We start from the raw sequence: 18,475 nt of genomic DNA, 5'->3' as shown, positions 1-18,475 counted from the left end.
GTCTCTGGAAAAGCGTAATACGTTTTCCGCTACATGAACATAGTTGTCCATTTTTAGAGCTGCTTGAAAGTTTCTGTGTGTATTTAGCGGCAATGACTGCACCACCAAAAGGCGCCTACACATCGCCGAATGGGCTAGTTTTCTTCGTCACAGCTGTCGAAAAAATGCGTGAAGGAGACTCCTTCCACTATGTCTCATTTATGTTGTGTGTTTTTTCCGAAGCAGCAGCAAGTAACATCGTAGCTTTTTGGTAGGACACCTGCTTGCCCCACGAACGGATCGAGTTCGATCCTCAATAGGCCTAGAAATCGTATTCTTTATCTTATTTGCTTTCTTCTCATTTTTTTCGCTCACAGACGATTTTTCGCTCACAACAAATGGTGCCGATACTGACGGTGGAATCTCTGTGATACGAGCTCTTTAATGCTATTGCGTAAAATGTTGACTAAAAGCTACCACTGCGTCAGGACTACTTGACATATAGAGCTTAACATAAAAATAATTCCCATAGGCATGGAGTCACAATCACCGACGGAAAGAAATTCGCTCAGCAAAGTAAGCAAGACCAAAATGTAATTATGAATGTACAAAAACATGCTGCGTATGCTTCTCATTCCTCGTTGTAAGTGTAACCGTCCTTGGCTTGTGAAACGCACTTTGCCCCTACGAAGACTACGCCTTCTAAGCTTAACAAAGATTAACAATTATAGATCCGATCGGGCGGGTCATCGCATGCAATAATGAGTTTTCGAAGACTAATCAATTCAATGGTGTGACTAGAGGTAGTTGCTCCAAATGGTCACTGTACCTGTTGTTTACAGTATTTTACTGCGATAGCCCCCGCAGTAGTTTTACTTACTCTCTTCCCAACCATAGCGTGGGCAGGGGGGGAGGGAATCTCATGACTTGATATACATGTCAGTGACGTCACAGAGGAAAGCTGATGTCGTGCCCCCCCCCCCCCAGGTCGGGTCGGTGTGACCTCCCCCCCCCCGTTGTGGCTACTCCCCTGACTACAATTGATATTGACACGTGTTTACAAGGAAAAGAACGATGATAGGAATGTTTTGTAGATTCCAGCTAGTGTGTCAGGTGGTTTTTCGGGACGACAACGAAGCAGGCATCTTGCTGCACAGCTGATTCTGAATACGCTCTTTTCGCTGCCGTAAGCTGCTGTCATCTTTTGTTCGCGTTGCACTGTGACACTGGTGGAGGAGCTGGGCCGCGACGCTGCCCGATGCTTCACACTCCTAGTGGGAGCCGTTCATCCAGCCCGGACGTGCCTACGGCAACCCCTGTCCATCGATTCAGTCGTCGGCTACGAGGTATTCCTCCAGACTGCAACCCCTCGCAGAAAACCTCTACCAGACATCTAGAAATGGCTAATACCAGCCCCCAGCCTGTACTTCTCGGCACCACTCCTCCCGTTCCATCCCAGGTAACGTTTTTTTCAATCGCTGGAGCCTAAACGCTTTGGTGGTGGCGCACACGAAGATGTAGAAGACTGGTTAGACCACTATGACCGTGTTGCGAAGATCAACCACTGGTCTGCTCAGGAAAAGCTCGGCCGGGCCTACTTCTATCTCGATGACAGCGCTCGTACTTGGTACGAGAACAGAGAAGGCAACCTGTCCACATGGACCGACTTTCACCAGAAGATGGTTGAAACTTTTGCCAATGTCGACAGACGTGACCGCGCCCACCAACTACTAGAGCTAAAGGTCCAAACACCCAATGAAACGGTCGCCATGTTCGCCGAAGACATGACACGTTCATTTCGGAGGGCTGACCCGCAGATGACTGAAGATAGGAAGTTGCGCTACCTCATGCGTGGCTTGAAAGAGCAGCTGTTCGCTGGACTTCTGCGCAACCCGCCAAGCACTGTAGAGAACTTTATCAAAGAAGCGTCGGCTATCGAGCGGGTCCTTCACCAACGCTGCCGACAATATGACCGCTTGTGCAGCAGCCCCCAAATTCAGGCCGCCGCTGTGACGTTTGACAGTCATAGCTCCTTACGTGACATGATTAGAGAGATTGTTCGTGAAGAATTGCAAAGGCTGCGGACTCCGGTAGTGGATACACCCATGGCATCCGTCGCTCAAGTCGTCCGTGACGAAATCCGCCAAGCATTCTCGACAGCTGATCCTGCCCCCGAACAACGTCCCATGACGTACGCCGCCGCCCTTCGAAGCTCCCCACCCGCAACGCCTTCATACTACCCGCCACCTGCAACTGTTCCTTGGTCACCACCACAGGGGGAGACATCGTGACGCCCACCCATCCAGCCCCCATACGACCAGTCGTCTTCTGGCCTGCTATGGCCTTCGTCGCGTGAGGAGTCATCACGGCAACCACTGCTTCGCCGAACAGACACCTGGCGCACTGCCGACAGGCGTCCACTCTGTTTCAACTGCGGAGGTGTAGGCCACATAGCCCGCTATTGCTGGCACCGTGCCGATCCGTCTCGCCCTCTCAGGCCACGGTTTGACATTCGACATGCCAATGAGTACGTATCCCGCCGTGGCGATGTCGGTTCTCAAGGACCTTCGGTACCTCGACACCCATTCGACGGCCGCCGTAACAATGATGACGAGACTACAACTGATTACGAGCCGGTCTTCCGACATCGACCACGCTCTCCTTCTCCTGCCCAGTCACCTTCGTTGCAGCGCCACACTTTTGCCGACACCAGAGGAGCGAGGTCGCCCAGCCCACACCGGGGAAACTGAAAGCGGCGACCTCAGGGGGTAAGGTTGCAGGCTGTCAAGACGAAGAAAAAAAGCACCCATTACTTCCACCTCAGGACGCTGTAAAGCCGACAAGACGTAATACCGACGAAACTGTGACCCCAGGCCTTACCGTTCTTGTGGATGGACAGCAAGTCAAAGCTTTAGTCGACACCGGGGCTGACTTCTCTATTATCAGTGACGACCTTGCCGTACGCCTCAAGAAAGCAAAGACAGCGTGGACGGGACCTCACTTAAGGACGGCAGGCGGCCAATTACTGATGCCTGTCGGAATGTGCACAGCAAGGCTCGACATCGGTGGCTCTACTTTCGTGGCGACGTTCGTCGTTCTCGCTTCATGCTGTAAAGACCTGATTATCGGAATGGATTTCTTGAGAGAGCATGGCGCCGTCATCAACATTCCTGACAGTGTCATTACATTTCGCAACAACAGCCCTACTTTAGTCGATTGTTCAGAGCCGAGACATACGTCTTGTTCGGGGCCTTTGCGTCTGACGGATGACGATGTGGTCGTCCCGCCACGACCGTGTACGCTCGTTTCGGTGGCAGGGGATGAGCCGTTTGACGGTGACGGCATTGCTGACCAAATAAGCTCACTGATATTTAGCCATGGTATTTCAGTTGCTCGAGGTCTTGTCACTGTCACTGCTGGACGCACAAACTTGCTGCTCACTAACTTCAGCACTGAGCGCCGACATCTCCCGAAGGGTACAGCCGTCGCTTACTTTGACACTACTGCAGAAATCCAAGGCAGTTTATCGGCCCTAGACGAAGCACCTCAAGAAGAATCCGCACCTAATCTTGACATTGGTACTACGTTGTCAAGGGACGAACGAACCAGACTTTTTGAGCTGCTAGCTGAATTCCAGGACTGCTTTTCATCGACATCACGGGTCGGTCGAACGCCGCTAACAAAGCATCAAATAATCACCCACGACGCAGCAAGGCCTATACACCAGAATCCTTATCGTGTGGCTCCAAAGGAACTGGAAGTGATACAGCAACAAGTTGCTAAAATGCTCGAAGATGATGTGATTCAGCCATCACAGAGCCCGTGGGCATCGCCTGTAGTATTAGTTAAGAAAAAAGACGGTACCCTGCGTTTTTGCGTGGATTACAGGAAGCTGAATCAAGTGACTAAGAAAGATGTGTATCCGCTTCCACGTATTGATGACTCCCTCGATAGGCTTCGAAACGCTCGCTACTTTTCTTCAATGGACCTCAGAAGTGGGTATTGGCAGATCGAGGTAGACCCAAGAGATCGGGAAAAAACCGCTTTTGTGACGCCGGATGGTTTATATGAATTTAAAGTTCTACCCTTCGGTCTGTGCTCAGCGCCCGCTACTTTTCAAAGGCTCGTGGACACTGTACTTTCAGGGTTAAAATGGAAGACCTGTTTAGTTTACCTAGACGACGTCATAGTGTTTTCCCCAACTTTTGACGAGCATCTCAAAAGGCTAGAAGTTGTTTTACGAGCCATACGCTCCGCAGGCCTCACAATGAAACCATATAAATGCCACTTTTGTTTTGAAGAACTGCTGTTTCTTGGTCATGTCGTCAGCTGTACCGGCGTTCGGCCTGATCCCGAAAAACTTGCGGCCGTGGCACAGTTCCCAGTACCGTCCGATAAGAAAGCTGTCAGGCGCTTTCTGGGCCTATGCGCCTACTATCGCTGGTTCATCGCCGACTTCGCACGGATTGCGTCACCGTTAACTCGCCTCACTAGAGACGACGCCACCTTTGCGTGGAATCACGAACAGCAAGCAGCGTCAAATGACCTCCGCCAACGTCTTCAAACCCCTCCAGTGCTTGCTCACTTCGACGAACAAGTGCCAACAATGCTTCGCACTGACGCAAGCAATGTAGGCCTCGGAGCTGTGCTTGTGCAGTGGCAAGAAGACACCGAACGAGTGATCGCCTACGCAAGCAGGACGCTAACACGCGCTGAGGCCAATTATTCAACAACTGAGAAAGAATGCCTCGCCGTGGTATGGGCAGTTATGCAATTTCGCCCGTATTTGTATGGCCAACCTTGCCAAGTTATAAGTGACCATCATTTCCTCTGTTCGTTGACTAATTTAAGAGATCCAACCGGCTGATTAGCACGGTGTAGTCTGAAGTTACAAGAGTTTAATATGACGGTCATACACAAGTCTGGGAAGCGCCATACGGACGCCGACTGCCTGTCTCTATCACCAGTACAGTCAGCTTCTCTTTCTGACGACGACGATATGGCCTTCCTTGGGGTTCTCGACGTGTCCACGATTGCCCAACAACAACGAAGTGACCCTGAATTGCTTGATTTGATTAATTACGTGGACGGACGTTCTTCGAGGGCACCTAGAGTCTTTGCAAGGACATTATCGTCGTTTTGCTTACGCAATGGCGTCCTCTACAAAAGAAACTTTTCATCCATCGGAGCTCCCTATTTGCTCGTTATTCCTGCACCCCTTCGAACTGAAGTGCTCCAAGCATGTCACAACGAGCCGACCTCTGGCCATTTAGGCTACACTCGCACATTGGCAAGAGTACAGCAGAGATACTACTGACCACGACTCACAACAGCCGTCAAGCCCCACATTCAGACTTGCATCGATTGCCAGCGACGCAAGTCACCTCCAAAGAGACCCGCCGGTCAGCTGCAACCAGTTCAGGTCCCACTTACACCGTTTGAACAGATAGGAATGGATATTTTGGGACCCCTTCCTACTCCTACTGCAGGGAATCGCTGGGTTAGAGTCGCAACAGACTACCTAACAAGGTATGCTGAAACAAAAGCTATCCAAAAGAGCACCGCAGTGGAAGTGGCGAGATTTTTCATAGAAAATATTGTGCTACGCCACGGTCCCCCGACTATTGTGATCACAGACCGCGGAACAGCATTTACGGCAGCTCTTTTAGACCACGTCTTGATGCTTAGTGGAACGGCTCACCGTAAGACCACTGCGTACCACCCGCAAACGAATGAACTAACGGAGCGCCTCAACAAGACGATTGAAGACATGCTGTCGATGTACGTGGATATCCAACATAACAATTGGGACGAAATTTTACCCTATATCACGTTCGCATACAATACGGCTAAACAAGAGACGACTCGCATGACTCCATTCAGCTTGGTTCACAGACGGGAGGTACGGAGTATGCTGGATGCGATGTTGCCACATGAATGGGACGCTACCGACACAGGTGCTGACGTGTTCACTGAACGCGCAGAAGAAGCTAGGCAGCTCGCCCGCTTACGGATCCACCAGCGACAAGACTACGACGCAGGCCGCTACAATGCTCGCCATAGAACTGTAACGTACAAAATCGGTGACAGAGTGTGGGTTTGGACACCCGTACGAAAACGTGGACTGTCCGAGAAGCTGCTAAGGCGATATTTCGGGCCATACCGAGTATCGCGCCAGCTAAGTGACGTCACCTAAGAGGTCGTCTCCGACAGTCCCTAATTCCTGAGGCGTCGCCAGCACCAGCCTGAACTTGTTCATGTAGTGCGTATGAAGCCGCATGTGAGTGACTGATTGCACGTTAAAAAAATACTGTGTGTCTGAATCAGCATCGGGGCGATGCTCTTATAAGGAGGGGCAAGTGACACGTGTTTACAAGAAAAAGAGCGATGATAGGAATGTTTTGTAGATTCCAGCTAGTGGGTCAGGTGGTTTTTCAGGACGACAACGAAGCAGGCATCTTGCTGTACAGCTGATTCTGAATACGCTCTTTTCGCTGCCGTAAGCTGCTGTCATCTTTTGTTCGCGTTGCACTGCGACAATATGATATTCCTGTTCTAAGGCACATTGCCGTATTAACCCAATCGGAACCATTTGGGTGAAATTAGTTAGTTTTTGTCACATATTACCATTGATTATTTTAGGACAAAATTAAAATGGTACTCACTTATTAGTCACAATGAAATTTTACACGGCATCAAAGACATCCATTTTCAGAATATGATCTGTTGCTCACGGTGGGGGCGATGGAGATATCAGAGGAATGGACCAGCAGAGAATGATTTTAGTGGTGAAGCTCCATATAGTCTAACCTTGTCACTAGTCACGCGTAACTGAAAGAAGAAGAGACGAGAAAGAAATGAAGGCAAAAGAAATGAATGACCATTTCTCGTCTCATTTCCTAGATGACGTTACTCTGCCGCCAGTCCGCGATTGGCTGCTGCGCCCACTTTTCCAACGAGTGTCTCTCTCAGTCTCCTGGATAGTCGCCGTACGTGGCAGATCGTTTGTGGGCCATGGATGGAGCAGAGCGGCGGGCGCGTTGAAGACGCTTGCGCTCGGCTTCCTTGGCTCGTGTCTCGGCAATGTTACCCGCGCGCCGTCTGCATTCTCGAACCCGATCGGGCGCATACACGCGTTGTTGAGAAACGGCGGACCGATCCCGCCGAAGCCACCACTGTTGCGAAAGACGGCGACGCCAACACGGCCCCGGAGGCGCCACTGCTTTCAACTCCGCCGGGAAGGTCACCAGCCGTTTGGTAGCGTATGTTTATCAGCTCGCGACTGCTTCTGCGCAGAGCTGATAAGACGAGTGGACGAGACGACGGTGAGTTAAACAAGGTTTATGTACAGCATATATACAGAGGCGTTACAATTTCGGCACTGGGGCCGACAGAGACTCGAAGAGCCGAACTCTCCTCTCTAACACATAGGTCAGCCTTTCGCCTATGACCGCTGACTCACACACATGTCGGCACTCCGACACGGGGACGCCTCTCACATAGGACCGCCGATCGCGACGCGCCGCAGGGCTTCTTTTATTTGCACCGGGTCCAACCAAAAAGTCCAATCAGAAGCGCCGCTGGTCTTCAGAGCAGGCTCCTCCAATGGGGTTCGCCGCGCGATGCGTCAGGCCACCAGACATGAGGACGCCGGCTCGCTGTCACGTGCGACGCTGACTCAATGCACGTGGGCCACAGATGCGCCGCGCGTGTTCACGCCGTGGAGTTGTTCGCGCCCGGCGGGCTGCGGGCTGGCCTTGACCCAGATTGCCTGTTTCAGAGGCACGGACGTTTGACGAGGACTCGCTGGCATAACAGCACCCCCGCCGCCAGACAATGCACCGGAAAGACGAGCTGCTTCCACGGGGCTCGGATGTCAGGTGCGCTCGTTCGCCAGGTCCCTCCAGGTTCGCCTCCAGGGCCATGGGGAGAATACAGCTCCAGACTGTTCCGGGAACACATCCCATCATTGACGACGGATCCCCGCTCCACGGGCTTGTCGCCACAACTTGCTGGCCAACTTCGCTCGTCTCTTCCGACCATCTTCGGTTTCAGCACTTGTCGATGGTTCTGCAACTTGCTAAGAACGGTTCGACAACAGACAACACACGACACAAGCAAGTGCCCTCGGTCACCCGACAGAACACCAGACAAAGTATAGTACAACATATACCTATCTACGTGTTTATCGGAATTTTGTTCCCTCTACATCAAGAGGCACATGTGGGACAAAAGACCCCTAAAATGACAACTCAATTTTTTTTTCCACGTACAACAACGTAACGGATTAGAATACCACATAAAGTTGGCCCCTTGAGATCACTCTGAACGAGAGCGCTCAGGCCAGGTCGTGATGAGGTCAAAATTTTGCCCCGAATCGCCAGCCAGAAACCGAAGGGTTGAGAAGTTACTAGCTGGAACGCACTGCTCAATGCACCTGCATTAGCGTTTACCTTTTCTTTTTTTTTTTTCTTTAGCGAACGTCAAAGTTGCGCTGTGGAGCAACATGCCCCACTTCAGTAACTGGCCACTATTAGGCGACGATACCTATGCGGCACCAAGAGCGGCTCACACTTTCGACGTTGCACAGGGGAACAACGATACGGCTTGCTACGGATTGACTCCTCACCGCTTAGCTCGATATCGTGTTCGATCACACTCGTGTTTCCGGGGCGGTCCGAAAACACGTCTCCAAACTCGGAACCAATCTTTCTCAGGTCCTCTTTCTCAGGTCCTCCTTCACTTAAGCTTGGCTCTAGGTTTATCTGCTCCCGGATTACTTTCGATCTCCCTTCGATCACCTCACTAGAACTCAAATTTTCTGCTTCCTCTTCCACTGAAGCCTTCAACAGCTGATTTACGACCGCTTGATGTTGAACATTGGGTTTCATCAAGTTGTAAATTTTGTTCTGCCGCCTTCCTACTTGCACCTCATAAGTTGTATCGCAAGGCTTCGATAATACTGTGGCGGGCCCTTCCCAATCAACCTCAAGCTTGTTCCTTTTGGGTGGCTGCAGCCGCATTACCTGATTATCAACTTCAAAAGCGCGCTTCTTCCCCGATTTCTCGTAGTGCTCCTTCGACAGCACTTTTGCCGCGTTTTTCTGGCTTTCCACTCGCGCTTCAATTTGGCTTTCCACTAGCGCTTCAATCGAGAGATCCTCACGCTGCCCTCGAATGAGCGTCTCTCGATCAACTCTCGGCAGCTCGCTCCAACTTTCCGCTACAGGCGAGAGCGTTGCAACCCTCTCGCTCTGACTCAATGGCGCCACGTCGTCTCCCCCAGCGCATACCGCGCCGGCCGCTCCCGCGACGGGCCGCTCGCGTGACTGCTCACATGACTCATGCGGAAAATTTCCTTTCTGGGGTTCCGTCGACCCGCCGACAAGGTCACTTGAGAGTTCACCGCATGGAACCAAGTCAAGCTTCCGCGAAAGCTTTCGCGCTTGCGATCGCGTGGGAGCCATGCACGCTAAGTTGGGGAAGAACGATTTGCCCTGCTCTTTGAGAAGCTGCTCCGAGCTGTTGGAGAAAAGATAAGAAAAACGACCATTCAGCGCGGCAGACACAGCCGCTTCGGTGCAAAGCTTACCGAACGGGCCTTCAATGACAACGGCGGCGATTGGTAAGCGAACACTCTGCTCCTCGGCGACTTGCCTGATCCACGCGCATTCTCCTGTGAAGTCATCCGGAGACACCAATGAAGGATGGACAACGTCCATGGTTGCCGCTGAGTCTCTAAGTGCTCGGCACGTTTTCTCATTGACCCTAATTTCTTGGAGATACGGCTCCAACAACCGCATGTTTTTTTCTGATTCTCGGATCGTTGCGAAGGCAAACTTTTCCTGACAGTTTCTCGCGATGTGCCCTTCCTTTTTACAGTTGTAGCAGATTAGCGGCTTCCGTTTGTTTTCCGATTCAAATGCCTGTGTGGTAGAAACCTCACTCGATTTCTCCGCTTCTGCTTGCCCTTCCCCTACACTGTCCTTAGTAAGAGATGGGTCCTTTTTGAAATTACGGTGCGGAACGGGTTTCCGTTGATCAGGTTTCCTTGAAAAGCCCTCTTTTCTCTCATCTTTTTCAACGCGCACTGCCCTGCTATGCAACTTTCGGCGAGTATAATACTCCTCAGCTAACTCAGCTGCCTTATTTAACTGTACTTCCCCAAGTCTGTCCTGCAGCCAAAGTTTAACATCCTCCTCGATGCAGCGGTAGAATTGCTCCAATGCAACGCATTCCACCACTTTATCGCGGTCGTCATAAACACCTTCGCCCTTGAGCCATTCAATTAAATCGGCTTTAAGACGAAACGCGAAGTCAACGTGTGACTCATTCCCCTTTTCAGCATACCGGAACCTTTGCCTGAAAGCCTCGGGTGACAACTTATAACGTCTCAAGAGCACTTCCTTAACCTCGTCATAGCTCTCAAACGCTTCCCTAGACAAGCAAGTTATCGCGTCGGACACTTCGCCGGGAAGAAGAGCTAGCAGGTTCCGCGCCCAAAGAGACCGCTCCAAAGCATTTCGCTCACAGACGTGTTCAAACTTGACGAGATACTTCGCCATGTCCTCGCCTACTACGAACGGTGGCAGTTGGTCCCGAATTCTGAAACCGCTGACCTGAATCGTCGGAGAAGCTACGCTAGGCGCCTGCGAACACTGTAGGATTGCCAATTCTAGTCGTTTCAACTCTAGGCGCTCTTGTCTCTCGGCCTCCTCGCGCTCGCGAGCTTCGCGCCTTTCTTCACGTTCGCGAGCTTCGCGCCTTTCAGCCTCCTCACGTTCGCGAGCTTCTACTTCTCGCCTTTCAGCCTCCTCACGGCGTGCTTTGATATCCACCCAGGCCTCATCGACTTCCTCAGCCGACACTCCCTCATCCTTCATGATCTCAAGGATCGCTTGCTTTCGTTTCGCACGGCCCAAAGTAATGCCGAGTTCCTCACAAATTTCGATGAGTTCCTTCACTTTAAGGTTCTCCATCGTTCACACTAGCCTCTTGCTGTTTCCCCTGTTAAGAATCTACTTGCCGTACCCACTATAAGCCTACTAGCAAGACGCGCAAGCAATTTTTCACACTCCCGTGTTTACCCCCTCCGCATTAACTTTGGTTTCAAAGCGCTTCGACTTGGCTTGAAACGATCAAAGCTCACTTCAATGCTTCACACAGCCCTTCTCTAAACTACTACAACCTGAGCTAGAGTAGTCTGGTGAACTGAGGGGAAAACATCAGGCACTCACCGCATCGATGTCGCTGACGCCGGCCGATCCCGCAGCTGCCAACCACTGTTGAGAAACGGCGGACCGATCCCGCTGAAGCCACCACTGTTGCGAAAGACGGCGACGCCAACACGGCCCCGGAGGCGCCACTGCTTTCAACTCCGCCGGGAAGGTCACCAGCCGTTTGGTAGCGTATGTTTATCAGCTCGCGACTGCTTCTGCGCAGAGCTGATAAGACGAGTGGACGAGACGACGGTGAGTTAAACAAGGTTTATGTACAGCATATATACAGAGGCGTTACAATTTCGGCACTGGGGCCGACAGAGACTCGAAGAGCCGAACTCTCCTCTCTAACACATAGGTCAGCCTTTCGCCTATGACCGCTGACTCACACACATGTCGGCACTCCGACACGGGGACGCCTCTCACATAGGACCGCCGATCGCGACGCGCCGCAGGGCTTCTTTTATTTGCACCGGGTCCAACCAAAAAGTCCAATCAGAAGCGCCGCTGGTCTTCAGAGCAGGCTCCTCCAATGGGGTTCGCCGCGCGATGCGTCAGGCCACCAGACATGAGGACGCCGGCTCGCTGTCACGTGCGACGCTGACTCAATGCACGTGGGCCACAGATGCGCCGCGCGTGTTCACGCCGTGGAGTTGTTCGCGCCCGGCGGGCTGCGGGCTGGCCTTGACCCAGATTGCCTGTTTCAGAGGCACGGACGTTTGACGAGGACTCGCTGGCATAACAGCGTGCACGGATGGACGGACACACGGACGGACGGACGCTTCTCCCCACTCGTCATCATTTACTCCGAGGATAGGCTGTGATTTTTCGTTGTTTTTCTCTTTTGCTGTGTGAGAACAACATTTTGAAATGCATTTCTTAAATAAAGGGATTACTTTCTCTGTGTGTTGCGTAGGACACTGCTTCCTAAGCATATTCCTGCTTCCTAAGCATTGCTTCATAAGCGTGTTTGTGCAGCGAAATGTACTCAATATTTCTTTAGTTTTATTCCTTGGTGTATCGCCATTATTGACGAAAAAATGATGTTAGAATGTGACATGAATGTTAAGGGAATGTTTAACTGGTGTGGTAACTCTTCGTGCAATGTTTACATTTTCTGAACATTTAAACACATCCTTGGACATTCTGGGCTTCAGATTGAATGAACCACTTACGAAGTGTTCATATAACGTTGTACTTCAAATGTGATTGTAACATCTAAGTACAAGGAATAACGTCAAATGCTTCATGTAAAGCTGTACTACAACGTTGTTGAAAAACATGTTTCTTGAAGGTTCTGAATAAAAAGGGAGTGATATTGATATATGTTCTGCTACGTAGGCGTCAATAAACATTATGCATAGTATCATACATCAATGTACAATAAACAATAAACTACTTCTGTGAATACGCGCTTCTCTTTCATATTTATACCGATCCTATGAAGGGTGGATCAACCATGTCTTCTTCATATTTTTTCCCAAGTCTAACTCACCCTTCACATAGTGAAATGAAAGATGTATAGCAGGAAATAAAACGTTTTTGCTTGTGCTGTTCTTGCCCCGCCACGGTGGTCTAGTGGCTAAGATACTCGGCTGCTGACCCGCAGGTCACGGAATCAAATCCCGGCTGTGGCGGCTGCATTTCCGATGGAGGCGGAAATGCTGTAGGCCCGTGTACTCAGATTTGGATGCACGTTAAAGAACCCCAGGTGGTCAAAATTTCCGGAGCCCTCCACTACGGCGTCTCTCATAATCATATGGTGGTTTTGGGACGTTAAACCCCACAAATCAATCAATCAAGCTTGTGCTGTTCTTAAAAAAACAATATACTTTTTTTTTCTTTCATTGTCGAGAAATAAAATGCTTAAGGCAACATATTTCATGGGTTTGTGTGCACATGGTAAATAACGCTTTAAAAGACTTGGACCACTTTGATTGCCATCTTCACTAATAGCGCAATGCACTCCTCAATGATGTCTACGCCATCAATGAGCAGGGACAGTGACATACGTGCGGTAACCTGCTTTCCATTATATGGTTACCTTCCCGGAGCCCAATACGGCGTCTCCCATAATCATGTGGTGTTGTTTGCGACGTTAAGCCCCAACAATTATTGTTATTGCATTATATGTGTTCCCCAATACAACTATTGCAACAGATTAGACATACCGTATTCATATCAGAAAACCACAATACTGATTTTGTACATTTTAACTCGATAAGTGTTCAAAATAACCGGTATCGTGTCCGGGAACTTATTCGGGTGGAAAGGTGTTCATGCTTGATGCGCGTTCGTGCACGCGATTATTGTGTGCTAGTTAATGCGCTCATGCAAAGTTGTCAAACTTCGGGAGAGGGGATGAGGTTGAGCACTTTCCTCCCTTGATTACAACAGTGAAGATAATAATAATAGAACAACAGCGAATATTATCATTATTATTATTATTATTATTATTATTATTATTATTATTATTATTATTATTATTATTATTATTATTATTATTATTATTATTATTAGCAAACACGGACTTACTTCTGCTAGCCATTTATCGTCCTCCTAAGAATAATGTCTCACAATTCTTGAGCCAGCTAGTTAAAGTCCTACAAGGCCAAGTTATGGCGGATCAAATTTGCGTGGTAGGAGATCTAAACATCAATACATTGAACTATACCACAGTTAATGTATCTTATTACCTTTCAGTTTTAGCAAAATATGGCTTACAGTCGACCCTAAAATCCCCAACACGCGAAGAATGCATACAGACCAGACTTGTGTCTTCCTGTATAGACCACATTGCAATGCGAGCACCAAATTATTAATTAAGGTCTTGCGTGATTAAGCGAAAATTGGCTGACCATTGTTTCCTGGCCTGTCGCCTATGTGGACAATTGCCACTGCCGAGCGATGGGAATACAAAAGAAAAAATAATAGTAATGAACGGAAAATTGAGGTATTTAATAGCAGAGTTTTCGATCAGTTTATAGCACAATTTGACTGGATGCAGTTAACTGCGGGATTGAACTATTCCACAGTCTACGAAAAATTTTGTGAGCAGTTACTAAACGTTCAAGTGCATATGTAAAAACTTAAAAATATAGAAAAATTATTGATGCTTCACTGTAGATATTATTAGCACTATTTGTCATAGAGAAAAGCGGTATTTTTTGGAACGATTCAACCAAGCATGCAAAAATCCACCAAAGACATGGCACGTAGATAATCTACGAGGCAAAAACAACACGCTTACTGATCTAATCAAACTGTTTTCCGAGAAACCAGAGATAGTGGTTGATAAGTTCAACCACTTCGTTACGCGTTTTTCCAAGAATGCGCATGCGCATAAACGCACGTGCACGCTTAAACAGTTTGTTCCTGCATCTGCTTATTTGCCCACGCTCTCGAAGGAAGATCTCAGGAGAATAACTTTCCGTTTTCATCCAAATAAGCAACGAGGAGTTGATAGGGTAGCAGTGTCCACGCATCGATAGAACTTTGAAGCATTATCTGGTATACTTCCCTTCATGTTAAATGAATTTTTAACCAGTGCATCGATTCGCGAAAAATTAAAAACGCCAATAGTTAAGCCGTTGTTTAAATCAGGCAAAAAAGATGATATAGAAAATTACAGACCAATTTCTATCTTGCCTATACTCTCCCAGATACGAAAAAAAAATTTTGCTTCAATGTATGACGTCCTTATCAAGGAAGTTCTCGCTACTAACACCCCGGAAATTTGGTTTCATTGCTAATCGCAGTACCATAACATCATTAGAAGAGTTTAGTGATGAAATATATTCGGCCTTAGACAAGAACCTGTTCTGCTGTGTTCTATCTTTAGACTTAGCAAAAGCGTTTGAAACAGTGAACCATACCATTTTGTTAGAAAAGCTATTTAGTTAGGGCTTTAGGGGGCCTTTTTGTGATGTGCTCTATAATTACTTACAAGACGGGTCACAGGTCGTTATGGGATGTAGGGAGGTAATTAGCAATAGAAAATACATTACTGCTGGTGTGCCACAAGGATCGATGTTGTCACCATTGCTAGTTAGTTTATTTATGAATGACTTCCCCTTGGGAATTCGTAAAGCCAATGTGTACCAGTATGCAGATGATACGGTGCTATTAACCCGTCACATACATTATGAAGGGGCAATTAATGCTCTTCAGAGTGAAATTCATAATGGCATTATATGGTTTGCAGAAAACTCCGTAATTGTAAACGAAAAGAAAACAAAACCTATCTGCTTTCGAGGCCCTCTAAAAACACAAAAAATGAATATACCAATTTTTCTTCACATCAAACATTGCAATCCATGCAAGTGTTCTGCGGTGGAAAATGTCGAATTCAGATACCTAGGCGTAATTTTTCATAGCGGTATGTCTTGGCAACATCACATGGCCTGTATTCGTTCCAAACTGAGAAGTGTGGCATGTCTGCTTTTCAATATAAAAAGCTTGGTGTCTCCACCGGTGAAAAAAGTGATAGTTCATTCGTGAGCATATAGTCCAGTGAGATATGGGATAACAGTTTTTGCGTTTCGCTCAGAACGCAGGAAAACACGCATTGATAGTTTACTTCGAAACATTTTAAAAAGTGTAGCTTACGGTAGTAAGATAGATGCCAGTATAATTTTTGGGATTTGGGCTTTTGTGTATTCCAGGATTTGTTTATTAGGACAGTTGTTCTAAGATACAATTGCTGTGATGACTTTAAAGTGCCATATGTAACGCGTCGACCCATGAGAGAAAAAAAAAAGAAAGCGTTTTGTAGTACCCCGGTTCTCTACCAGATATGGAGAAGCATGTAGAAGTCTATATATTCAAAAAATTTTCAATGCGCTAGCTGACGAATTTTCGTCACCGAGTTCTAAAGGGCAAATAAAGAAATTACTCGCTGAGCTGGAAAATCACATGGTCTATTTGTATGCAACGTATGCTCGGTGTCCCTCCATTATTCCTCGTTTTTATTTCCTGCCTGTAAAAAAGTAATGGTGTTAATCGTTTGTCTGTTCGTTGGTAAGGAAACAGCAATAGTTTTGTTACCGTGTATCCACATCACTGTAACCGGCTCTGCCGGGCCCAGTCGCACAAGTCCTGGGGACTTAGACAGGCCCGTTTCTTTGTATTGCTTATGGATGTGTAAACGAAACTGTTATTATTATTATTATTATTATTATTATTATTATTATTATTATTATTATTATTATTATTATTATTATTATTATTATTATTATTATTATTATTATTATTATTATTATTATTATTATTGTATCAAATATTTTATGTCCCAAAACCTCGATACCACTATCAGAGACACCGTAGTGGAGGGCTTCGGATATTTTGACCGTCTGGCGTTCTTTCACGTGCACTGACGTGGCACAGTAGACGGGCCTCTAGCAATTCTCCTCCATATAAATGTGAACTCCGCCGCTGGGACCAAGCCAGAGACCTTAAAGGGCCCTGAATTACTTTTTCCGAGTAACAATGGAATGAATCACTGGAAGAACCTCACCAATTCAACGCCGCAAAAATTTTAAGAATCCGTCCAGTGCGAGTAGAGTTACAAAGATTTGTCGCATGCTGAAACTTTGCATCATTTCTTCTCTCATCCCAATGAAAGCGCTGGAAGCTAAGCGGGGAGGGGGGGGGTGGCAGGGGCAAAGAGAAAACGTGCTTTGGGACCTTTAGCACATTTTTATTTATTTTTTTTTTTTTTGAATGCACGGCTTTTTCATTGTGATTGCGCTCCCGCGTGGACAAGTCATGGCCTCTCATGGCGAACTTTGTAACAACCGAGCGCGCCACGTTCGAATCAGCCAATGGCTGGTGGGCATTCTACGAGTGATCTTTAAGCGTCTTCCGTCATTTGTCGTGAGAAGAGAAAGCAATCTTTAGGTGACTTCGATAGTTTATTGTGAATTCCCGGCCGCGTGCTGCGCAATAATATTTGGCTCGCGTGGTCAGGAGCCTGTATTACCAATAGGCAGCGTTTTCTGACCATGCTCAAAAAGTTTCGAAGGGCCCCTTTCAGTTGAACAGCCTAGTACCCTAACCGCTACACCACCACGGCGGATAACAGTGAACAAAACCATTACAATATATTCTCTGTACACTTTTCATAATAAATATTCTATAAACAAATGCCTTCGATAATAAAATTTGAGAGAAATTCTGGTGGCCAATTCAACAGGAGTCAACAATCAACAAGCTCATTGATACTTTGATCAATCAATCAATTATATGATTGATATGAAAACCAGAGGCGGAACTGTGTTCTTTTGTACATGGTGTAGGTGCATGTACTTTGTTAGAGTTAAAGAAGACAAAGATAACCAGCAGCCTTGTTAAGAAAAATAGCTCTGGTTCACTGTCACTGGATTTCAGAAAAAAAAATATCATGGCAATGTTGTAGGCTCGTGTGCTCAGATTTGGGTGCACGCTAAAGAACCCCGGTTGGTCGAAATTTCCGGAGCCCTCCACTAAGGCGTCTCTCATAATCGTGTGGTGGTTTTGAGACGTTAAACTCCACATATCAGTCAATCAATCACAAAAATTATTATATCAATGGCTATATTCATTCAATTAATCAAGTAAAGGTAGCTACTGAGGAAATATTACTCCTGATAAATGATATGAATGATTGCCGTATCTTTTAATACTCCAAAACTTTCCCGCATATTTCATATTACTGTTATATATTTATAGTAAATGCGTCTATTTTAATCCTTATTTCAGTCAATGCTATTGTGTCGGTTCATTCGCATGACGCGCTTTTTTCTTTCTCCTTTAAAGCACTGTATCGCTCATGACTCAGTTGAATCGCACCACTTGCCAAAACCTTGCCGTATTCATTCATTTTCAATTTTTTTATGGGCGAAGCTCATAAGGGCGTGGGTATGCCTATACCTTGTATGTATGTACGTGACCACCTTCAGTTTCCCCTTTGTAAACTGCCCACTATTTCGTCCTGCCAAACATACCACTAAACATCCAATCACCGACCCACACTTCACCAACTGTAAAGCAAATACTGTTTAGAAGTAGCCAATATTAAATGCAAGATGGTGGTGTACGTATTCAAGTGCGCGTTAAAGAAACATAGATTGTCCCACTGCACGTGACCACCTAAATAGTTCCACCTTTGCAAACTGCCCGCTACGCCCCATCTCCGATACACCACTTCACCGACCATAAAGCCGTTATGATGACGGTGGAACGGAAGTAACGTATAGCTACCACTTAGGAATAATAAAATTTCTTGTATAAATACATAC

Source organism: Rhipicephalus microplus, chromosome 7 (assembly GCF_043290135.1).
Source record: "Rhipicephalus microplus isolate Deutch F79 chromosome 7, USDA_Rmic, whole genome shotgun sequence".
NCBI lineage: Eukaryota > Metazoa > Arthropoda > Arachnida > Ixodida > Ixodidae > Rhipicephalus > Rhipicephalus microplus.
Note: the sequence above shows the minus strand (reverse complement) of the source record.